A 9,995-nucleotide genomic window follows, 5' to 3' on the forward strand; every position below is an offset into this window, starting at 1 on the left:
GTGTAGATGTAAGGAAACAGAGATCCACAAATTCAAGAATTGTACTAATACAGTTGAAGATCTGATTATGCAGCTGACACATCTAGAGGGAATACTTCATTGCTGTTATTTCTACCAGTGTTTTGCGTGTGGTAGAACTAAGGAGATTTTTTTTTATCCTTGTCAAGCTACCAAAACTACAAGTTCTGTTTAAAATTCTCTAATGCAGTTGATATGCTACTGGAAATCTAATCAAAGCTACTTTACTGAATATGGTTGGAAGTCTTTTTAATCTAGAAAGGAAAAAGGATTCAGGTTAGGAGGTTGGTAGAAACAGGTATTTTCCATTATGCTGTGAATTTTGTTCCTAAAACTTCTTGTGTTTCCTAATGCTGCGTAGGACACAACTGTGTCTCATGTATATATTGGTCACAGTATCAGTCTTTTTTAATAACGATACAGGAGAAAGGACAACACACAACTTCTTTTCAGGACTGGACATCGTGTTGAAGACCTTACAGTGTTCAGGCTCTATATATAGCTCTGTTTTTTTCTAACTAGAAAAATTATTTGTCATGCTAAGTATATATATAATTTATGTGACATTATACAAGTAAGAGTATTCTTTTGTACTTGTGGAACAATTATGGCAACAAAAGCCTTACTAAGCACAACCCTCTTCAGAGTGAATTTGCTGTAGCAAACAAAAGGAAATCAAAATAAAAGAAGATATTTATGTAACCAGTAGTAATGCGTGATCAGATCTGTGCCTCTGTGTTTTTAGGCTTATGTTTGACGCTTTCTTTCGGAACAGTAGGATCACTTGTAATAACATCTTTGCCTAGACATATTGGTATTGATACATTATAGAACAGCATGTTGAAACTCCCCTCTAAGATCCTTGAGGTCACCTCAAACAAACAAACAGACAGACTTTTCTTCCTTAAGCTTATCTTGTTATGATCATGGAAGGTGGGGCACCCTTCTCCTGCTTGATTATCCTTGTTGACTATTAAAATCAAAAGCCTGATATGTAAGAACGCATGGACATTTAAAAATGTGGGTTTTTTCCTTGTAAGCAAGATGCTTTTGGTAAATTATCCTTTTACTGTATACGGTTTTCAGTTCCTTGTAAAAAAATATATTGGGGTGTGGGGTGGGGCGGTGGTAGAGAGAGAGAACCTTTTTTGTTAATCCTCTGCAGGAAGCAACAACAATCAATCTCCCTTCGGCAGCTGTTTTGTTCTTCAAATATACTATCACTTTTTAAACTGATGGTGAAGGAAAGAATGCATTAATTTTCAACCAGATCAGGCTTCAGGAAAAAAAGCAAGTTCTAATGCTGAAGAACAAGATGGCATAATGTTGTTTTTCAAAACACCCCCAGATTTGTCTTTCTTTTTAATGTTCCTCACTTTGCTTCTTAGAAAAGGGGTTAAAATTAGTAGGCACATTTCATATTAGCGTATTTCATGCAATAAAGCATAAATTATTTAAAATAACACGACCTTTTATCTTGCACCTTTTGAAGGAAGCAAATTAAAAATGTAAATTGGGAGCTAATTAATATGCAAATGTATTCATTCGCAGTTAACAATTAGCAATTAAACCTGCAGTGTCTACAAAGAGCACGGACAAAATTAGTAACTTAATTTATCATTAAAAAATGAAAACGTACACAAAATTTTAATTGACTTTCAAAATATTTCCCCTGCTTTTTCCCTGTATTTTTAATACAAAAAATCATGTTGAGCCTTAGATATACAGATGAGACTTGCTACCTACAGCTTTCTGGTGAAGTTCATTACAAAATACCGAGAAGGAATCATGTTAGGAAAAGTTGCCTTTTACACGAGACGAATTAAAAAGACTGCTGATTTTTGTTAGTCACTCTGTACAAAATGTAGGTATGCCGGCATATAGGAACACATGCCCTTAGCATCCAGCTAGCTACGTAAGCATATAGAAAGTGCGTGTGTATGTATTTATTAAACATGCAGAGCCAGTTTGAAGGTTTGTGCTTTGGTGTTTGATGCTTCAATAGAAAAACAGGAACACAGGAAATTAACAGAAAATAAATAGCTGAAAAATCTAAATAAGACACTCTAGATAGATAGTCACGCATGTTTATATTTAATGCTTGGTTTATTCCCCTTTTACCAGTTTTTCATTCCTTTTACTTTTCGAGGAGTTAAAAAAACCCTCTGCATATATTACTGCATTTTATGTCCATTTTCTGTGTTTCCTTATAATTAGCGCTGCTCTTTCTGCAGATGTGAGCCTGTATTTTTAAATATTCTCTTTCTAATATCATGCAGTGTGTTACAAACAAGATGGGGTTAGTTTTACAGAAATACTCACAAACATTTGTTTGCGTAAGAACCACAACGTTATGATCACTCACATTTTTGCCCTCTTCCGAACATTTTCCACAAATGCCTTCTCACCAAAATTTTGTTAGAAAATGTTGCTCAAAATGAATATATTGCAACATCTCTAGAGGTATGTACACGGAAATCTTCAGCTCCAGCAAGTCGAAGTGCGTAGATCTTTGTGCAGCCAGTTTGGAAGTTCTTTGTGGTCGAGGACATTATCCAACCGAGGGGCAGAACTAACAGCATATGGCCTAGGTGGCCAAGCACGCAGCGTAGCAGCATGGGCTTCAAAGCCAGGCATTGTTTGCCAGGACCTTGGTTCAGGCTCTTTGTGAAGTACAACCAGCACACAATCAGATCAGCAATCGTAATAACTAGTTCGCAAGCAAGTCAAGAGCTAAAATGTGTATGTGCAAATTAATCATCGTATCATTTTAAATATCAATCAAAACACAACTTTGAGTTTGTCAGTCTTTATACAACAAAGGAAGTAAAATAATAAAATAAATTAACTGGAAATGTGTAACTTTTCGTTTCCTCCTAAGCCCTACGAGATCTATACCTGCTCCTTGTTTGCAACCTTTTAAAAAAGTTATTTAAATAGCATCTGCTAAATTCCATTTGCAATTATTCTCTTTCTGTTTCAATCAATTTAGAGTTAACTTTTTTTTGCTAAACTCTCTGTTTTATCAACAAAACCCCTTGGTTGTTCCCATCTTCTTGTTCTGTTGTTTATTTTTAAAATATTCAAATTACAGTGTTTGCACTTCTGTTTGGAATATCCTCTTGTTTGATGAAGCCAGATTTTGCTGCCAACAGGACACCTTTGTGTGCTGGTGTAAAGCTGAGAAAGAACTGTTGTTCCTGGGATTTGTTCTGAGGCTGCTTGGTAACTTCTGCCTCCAGAGCTGGGAAGTGGGGAAGGCAGCAAGTGGGTGAGCTTTTGAGGGAACTGCCTAGTAATCAGCATGATGAGAAATGCCCCCTTTTCCTCCTCTCCCCTGTCCTCTGAAATGCTCTTATGCAAGGTAGTAACAAGCCGGGCAAAGGGATGTCTAATTCCACGTAGGTTTCAGCAGTTCAATGTGCTGAATATTGTTACAGCTGACTTGAATTCTGAGATTGTTATTTTAACCCTTTGCTCATTTCTGTACTGGGATTTTCCACATCAGAAGTTAATCTAAGGGAAATGGTGGCATCTTGTCTAATAATTTATACATACATGTATGTATGTATGTATCCATATACATATTTGTGAAATAAAAGACTGTCTAGGACATGTGTGGGACAACTTTTTGTACAATGTCTGTTTAACTGATTCCAGTTCTTTCATATTACAATGAACAAAACAATGTGATTTGGATATCCAGAAAAATTATTTGTAATGAGAAAATATTTCAAGAACAACTGTTTTTATCTTGTCTTGAAAATAATTTAGTTGTTTTTTTTTGATGTGTAAAACAAAACTATGTAGGTATCTAAGTTGGAACATTATTAAAATGAGAAACTGAAATTTAAGAATTGAACGAGATGCATTATACACACATGCAGCAATAGCTCAGGCATACAGCAAGAACCCATGGTTATAGGCACTTCAGAGATACATATGTGCACACACCAACCTATTCATCAGAAATATTACATTTGAATTTCATGTGATTTCTGTTGACTTCTGAAATTTTTCTGTGCTAGAAAAATATGAACAGAATGGCATACCGCTCTCTCTTAAAAATATTTAAATATGCCAATGGAACTCCCCTGGGTCTTTACTTTGCAGCTTCTCTAACTGTTAAATTAACAGGGATTTTTTCAGGATGCATTTGTAGGATTTTAACACATTTCTCCACTGGAAAAGTTATTTCACGGAAATAAAATCAGAAGATAGCTGCACCTTTTTATCCGGTGCTGTGTTTTAAAGAACTTAATAGCCTCTCAGTATTTTTAATGCCTGTGATATTACACAGCTAACAAACAATTTCAGAATTCAGTTACCACAATTAGGAATTTGAAGCAGGTGGCACAATAATGGGGCTTTTTCATTTCATTTATTAGAAGGGGGAGGAAAAAGCCCAGCAACGCAGAGCTTCATTTATTTTCATCAGCTCCACAGTAAGAGCATGGTAATTTGCAACACCAGAATCATTTCAAGTACAGCTTTGCATACATCATTCATTTCTTTAGTTTTAAAAGCTTCTTATCGTTCAACCAAAATTTGAAAAGATAATTTCCTGACTAAAGTCCAATCTGGTCTGAGCATCCTGCGTGCTTTTTAACACTGTGTTGGCTTTCTTGGTTAGCAGATGGAGTGTCGATGTTACTGCTGCGTGACCCCCAGGTGAGTGTGACTTTGCCTATGTGTGCCCGTGCGTAAAACATCCGCAAGCAAGGGCTTTGCCTGATAGCCAATTTCCAGTGCAAAGTTTGCCTCACGTTTCTGTTCGCTAGGAAGAGAGCTTTAATTTAATTTTGCTTCAGTCCCAAGCCTCACAGCAAAAGCAGCGTGCTCCCGGCAGGAGGATGAAGTGTTTGCAGCAATGCGGCCGTGGATTTCAGCCTGCCTGGCTCCCACAGGCCCCGCACGGGCAGCGTGCCGCTCGGTGCCGGCTCTCCGGCTGCCCCTGTAGCCCTGCCACACGGGGGGCAGCCGCTCAGCAAGTGTGCAGGGAGAGCCGAGGTGTGCACCACCCCTCTTCCTACTGCTTTTTAAGTGCATTTTCTGTTGCGTGTGGATGCGAGTGGTTTGTGCCTCGCGGGGCGCCACGCTGCCTTCTCCGGGGACTGGGACCCTGCCGCCGCTGCCAGCAGCTCTGGAGCACTGTCGGCCTAGGCGTCACTTGGCTGGCATCTCTGCTAACATGATGCTTTTGTGCTGCTCTGAGAACAACAAAGCTTTGTTGTTCTTGTGCCAAAATAAACGTCTTTTGCACTGTGTGAATTTGCCCCAACTTCTGCATCTATAGTGAGGGGTCTGGGCAACAGTGAAAGAAAACACCAAGGAAATGTTGTAATTGTCTGGGGCCAGGAGACAGGTTTTAATATGCATTAGGAGGGTGCACAGTTTTAAGTAAAACAGAGGCCTTGAAACTGGTCACTGGTGCTACTAGCAGTAGGCTTTGCACCCACAGGGTGTCTCACAATTCAGAAATCAATTTAACGTTACAACAGCAATTGCTGTCACAGAGCATGAGTGAGCTATCACTGCCCACTGCCCACTGGGAAATGTGCAGCTCCTCCTACCTACTGGAAACTCCTGTTAGAAACTCTTCCCAGGTTCATCATACAGCCAGAAACTTAATTTGGAAGCAACTCTTTTATCTCAGCCCTTAGAAGCCCTCTCCTACAGAGGCACAGTCATAGCCTCCAGGGTTATTTGTGCAAGCAGCCCCAGTACAGCTCCATCGGTTGTGGCAGAAGGAGGGTGCTTCAGCCCCGATCTCAGATGCTGCAGCCCCAGGGAGCAGTTGCCCACCCATGAATCTCCTCCACGCAGCCACCACTCCCACTGCTGGTACTAGTATCTGCTCTTTGACATGAGCAAATACTCAATAAGCTTTTGCAAAATTGTCCTTTCCTGTGCTGGAGGGAATGTGAGACCCCATGATGTTTCACTTTAGATTGACGCAGTCCACAGTTAACACTACCCCAGCATACTGCATGCTGTTTCAGTGTAGTTCACTGCAATGCTATGGGTAATGGCTGGATTATGCTAAAATGTGAAGTGCAGTTATGAAACTCAGAGGCTGGCTCAGTCCATCTACATTACGCTATTTCTGAATACCTTACATGCTGAATTGCCTGAATAAACTGAATTTACGTGAAGACAGCAAACTACACCACTCTTTTTTTGTAAACTGTCTCATTCTGTGTACACCCCACACAAAAGGGTAAGTAGGGAGCCTCAGGCAGGGAGAGATACTGTAGAGGATGAAGGAAAATTGCCCAGTGAGTGGGGCACTATCACAAAAGGAATGGACACTACAGACTTGAGCCTGAACCTGAAGGAGGGCCCCAGGCTTCATTTCATTCCCCATGTATAAAATGGAGATTATTTTATCAGTCGCCTAGTGATGTGATTTCTGAGTATTATTGAAATAGGGGAATATGTGTCTAAGATAGATGAAGGGACAGATGGTTTACAGTCTCATCCTGCCCACCTGCAGCAGAACACAGCTAAGTCTACTATAACTGTATTGAATTTTATGTGAAGTATAGAAACTGCTGGTCCAATAAACCACTGGTGAAAAATGCACAGATACCAGTAACGAAGGTAGCTCATACATTTGCACATAAGTCATATTTCCAAGTAGCTAAGAATTACTTCAAAAAGCTGTAGCTATGTTTATTTTTGTAGATAAAAACTTGAAACCCTGACGTGCTCTCTGCAACTGGTCTCCTCCAAACCCTGGTTGCCTTAGTAAGAAAAGCACAGACATCAGGACTGTACATTGTGACATGGAGTACACCTGCTCCATCATCTGGACATCGAATTGATTTGCTTTAATTACTTTAGAAAGGGAAACATGGATTAGAATTTACTTTGTCCCCAGAACACAACTATCCACTTTTCTTTTGCACTTTTCATTCTTTTTGACACCTTAAATTAGCTATTTGTACCTGGAATCTGCAATGATCTGTCTGACAACACTGCATCAGCAGGGAGTCCCATAAAGTCTACAATGGTTCTTACTGACTTATATGTTTGGGGTTTATAGTATTGTATATAGTGCTTATAGTGGTTTCCTAGATAAGCTACAAAATTTGGTCAGATGAAGTTGACCCTAATGTTATTAAAAATTAGCTTTTTAAGGTAAAACTTTTCCCCGAAATCACTGATCGCCATGTTTTACCAAAGAATGGCTCTTTTTCATTACTCTAAAATTATGCATACCTTTAATTTTTTTGAACAGCAACAACAAAAAAGTCTCCTTGGGAAGACACGGTTCTACCTCCTTTGAATAATGTCTCTTCAGAACAAATAAACCTGGTGTGTTTTGGGTTAAGTCAAAGCTTTGTCCAAAGCCAAAGCAACACTTGTCGTTTAGGGTGAGTTCTGTACCACAGCTTTATCTTCTTTTAGAGAAATTTTACTAGAATGATAGAAGACTTTCACTGCTTTTGTGATCAGTGAAGCGTTTCCTTATTAACCAGGGATACCAGAGACCTTCAGTCCTGTTCTTTGCCAGGTTAGTGCAAAATATTGTTGCTTCATACATACTTTTTAATAAAGCCTTGTTTTTGCTTCCAGTGCATCATTGATGAGTTAAATATTTGTATTAACATTGTTTACTTTTGTTAGGTGCTTTGTTGGGTTGCTGGAACCAGGAATGTAATTTCTGGGTATCCTTCTGTCCTTATTCTTTCCCCTCAAAATTTAGGAAGAATAATGTTGTTACAGCCTCAAATTTATCAGTGAAAGCTGATGGATGTTGATGGTATGCAAAGGGGCTGATTTTATTTGGGCATTCAGAAAATGATAGCTAACTAAATTTTGAAATGAAATATTAAAACCAGTGGGTGACAGACTGTCTGTAGGCGCGTCCCCTGAGGTGCTCCCTACTTTATTTGTTAATGATCTTTCTTCTTTGCCCATGCTAAGCCAAGCTCTACCCACTACTGCTATAGCACTATTATTCAGCATTTAATTGGCTCACAATCTTTTAAAACAAAAAACCCACTCACACTATACTTAATTATTGGCTCATTTAAGCCCTCAATTGTTGGATTTCTACTTCTGTGTGTAGATACTTATCTCTTCCTATTTCAAATACTAAAGCATTGTTTTGCAGTCACAAGTCTCTAGCACTGACAAAAGTAAGGTGATCGGGGGTAAATTAACTTAACCCTAACTATTATGACAAGAACTTGCAGGGGGTCAAAGACTGAGAGCTGATGTCAACCACTGCATGCAGAAAAACATGTGTGTGCTAAGAGGTGAGTTAAGGGCAGATGTGAAGGCTAAACACTGAATTTGAAATGCTGACTTTCTCGAATTTTCCATTGTTTTGTTTCTTTTTTCCCCACCCCTCTTCTCTTTTAAATCAATGTTGAGAGACCACTTCTTCTGACCTTAAATGATTAGAAATGTTCTTCACCGTCAGTTCTGTTTGCAATAATCACTAAACAGATGTCTTATTGCTTTTTTTGTAGTCACTAATATATATCTCATACAAGGAAAGGGACTGGAGAAATGCATTGACAAGTACATGTAGTAGTTTGTTTCAGGCTGTGCCACTGGATGGCTCAATGTGTCCTAAAAGAAATCTCTGTTAGCAGTATAAGTTAACTTCCGTTTGTGAGGAAACTATTCCTATAGGAGGATCTGAACATATTCTGCTATAGGTATGAAGATCAGAGCAGCCAGGATGGTCATGTTACTGAGAACTGAGAAGTCTTCTCTGGCTACAATTCTGTAACACCACTTTCAAAGACGCCTGTAAAGGACATACATAAATTCTTCTCTGTGGAGAGCAGAAATGGCTTTGGGCAGCAGAGGTTGCTTCTTGATACAGGGAAGTGAAGAAAAATAGGGAAACACTAACTTGGTCATTGCCAACTCAAAATTTGCCTGCTCATTGACTTGTTAAGAAACAGTTACATGTTGCTGTGGCTAGTCCTTACCATTGGCTTAAACAGATCAGGACTAAGGTAGGTGTACGCTAGAGCTTGTGTCTCTGCGTGAAACTAAACTTGAAAGCAGGTAGATGCTTCAGATTAGTTCCCTGCTTAGATAAACTCTAATCCTGTGCTGCTATTCAGTCTGCAATGATGATGCAAATACTGATAGGGCTGTTGTCTGTACTCCTTTTTCTGTAAGAACTATATTGAGACAACCAAACTATTTGCAGACGCTTACGTAAGTTGGCAACCATTGACTTCTTACCAGCCTTGATATAGGTCAATAGTTCAAATTTAACCTAGGATTACAAAGGAAAACTATCCATGCTCAAGGTCCCTAAGCTGTCCAGTCCTATGTGTTTGCGATAGTAATGATGACAGTAAATAGCAACCAAGCTTCACCCCCTCCTGCCCTCCCCTGTGGACCCTGAAAAACATGATGCAGCTTGTTAATAATGCAGCCCTTTATTTAAGATGTACTTATGTGTACCAGCCTGAAATTTCTACCTGCTCATTGAATGGTGATATATCAAATCATCTGCAATATAAATACGGTTTTGAAGTTGCTCTGTTTTGTGTTGATTACTGTGTTGAATTCTGAGTCACAGAGGTTATAAAACAGATACAATAAACTGTATTCTGCCACAGAGGTGGCACAGTTCAGCGTGACTGAGTCACTGCTCTGAAGAGAGGCAGCACTGAAATTTTATACAGGGTATGGCAAGTCAAGCCTGAAGTGCATTGGCAGAACTGCATAGTAGCAGGCAAAAAGCTGCTCTTCAGTACATACCTATTTTCACTTGTACAATTCTCTTTTTTCAAGATGCACATCATCATATAACCTTCTAAAGTATATACTGGGTGCAAGTGTCCTGGGATCATTTCATGCAGTGAAAAGGGAACAAGTAAAATTCTGAACCATTGCAAATGGTCAACTTGGCAGGTGCCAAGTGTAGCATGTGTGGCCATGCTAAACAAACTTGGCTGGGAACTTAAACTTGGCTGGGAACTTGAACTTGGCAAGTA

Source organism: Phalacrocorax carbo, chromosome 9 (genome assembly GCF_963921805.1).
Source record: "Phalacrocorax carbo chromosome 9, bPhaCar2.1, whole genome shotgun sequence".
In the NCBI taxonomy this organism is placed as follows: domain Eukaryota; kingdom Metazoa; phylum Chordata; class Aves; order Suliformes; family Phalacrocoracidae; genus Phalacrocorax; species Phalacrocorax carbo.